The following is a 1,200-nucleotide window of genomic DNA, read 5'->3' as shown; positions in this document are numbered from 1 at the left end:
AAAACAGCAGTTCACTTAAACTTGGATGGAATGATAAAGTATCACATTAAGTGAAATAAACTTGAAGGAGAATTTCAGATCACAGATGACTTTCACTCATTTGTAGTATACAGAGATCTCTTCTTGACCTTTTGGCTAAGACCAAGTGTAGTATGTCATACAGAGAAAGTATTGTACAAAATTTAATGTGCACAAACTCTTGGCCTTTGAAAAAATAAAATTATCAAGGGGAAAGAGAGAGGGATGGGGCAACACAGAGAGTAGAGAAGGCTACATCACTTTTGCTTTAGTGGGTGTTCATCAAAATCATGCACATTACACTATTGTGACCAACTGAAATTTGTCGCAAATTAAAAGTAGAGGTTCAGTTGTAACTTCCTGAGGTTAAATTTTTAGGAGATGAAACTAGAGAATATGCTAACACTTGATTTAAAAAAAATAAATTAAGCAATGTTATGTCTTGATCTGGTCAACAATCAGTACAGTGGATGTAAAAGATGAAAATACTAGAAAGCATGCTCGCTTTGGCAGCACATATACTAAAACTGGAACGATACAGAGAAGATTAGCATGGCCCCTGCGCAAAAATGACATGCAAATTCGTGAAGCATTCCATATTTAAAAAAGAAGAAAAGAAAATTCTAGAAAGAAAGGCTAGATTGGGAAGCAGAAATATAAGTTGAAGGTTTCTGTGCTGAAATAGTTCATAAGGGTGAGCACATGCTATGAGCAGCGTACTTAGAGACCATTACCATTCACTGAAGTGAGGAGGACAAGGCACTATAGGGCTATTATGGGGACTTATACACATAGACAGACAAGTCATTTATAATAATGGCGGAACCAGGAGTGAAGATGAAGATTCAAGCCAAATAAAAGCCTTTATATATTTATAGACAATCGCCTATGGGGTAACATAGAAGATAGACTGGATCTGGACTGATTCACCCTCACAGAGCAAGTTGTATTTACACAATAATAAAAAAAACAATTCTTTGGAGTGGGTACTGGGATTCCTTTCTCCTGTACAATGCCTAATTTCGAAAAGGAAGAATGATTAGTTTTAGATAAAATGTTCAAGGGAAATGACATTATTGAGAGAAAATCAGGTTTAAATCAAATCAAGGAGGCATAATATGTCATCTATGAAGATGATAAAGATGATGTATTTTTCCTTCATCACAAAATTGATTTTTTTCG

At 35.1% G+C, this 1,200-nt stretch overlaps 1 non-coding gene across 1 annotated transcript; it reads left to right on the top strand.

Annotated features, from left to right (window-relative positions):
• The first annotated feature begins 515 nt into the window (after positions 1-515).
• Positions 516-622, top strand: LOC126017034 (U6 spliceosomal RNA). The gene has a single exon (XR_007498711.1). It is a non-coding gene; the product is annotated as a U6 spliceosomal RNA (small nuclear RNA).
• Positions 623-1,200: the final 578 nt, after the last annotated feature.

Source organism: Suncus etruscus, chromosome 8, assembly GCF_024139225.1.
Source record: "Suncus etruscus isolate mSunEtr1 chromosome 8, mSunEtr1.pri.cur, whole genome shotgun sequence".
NCBI lineage: Eukaryota > Metazoa > Chordata > Mammalia > Eulipotyphla > Soricidae > Suncus > Suncus etruscus.
Note: the sequence above shows the minus strand (reverse complement) of the source record. Positions and strands in the feature narration are given on the sequence as shown.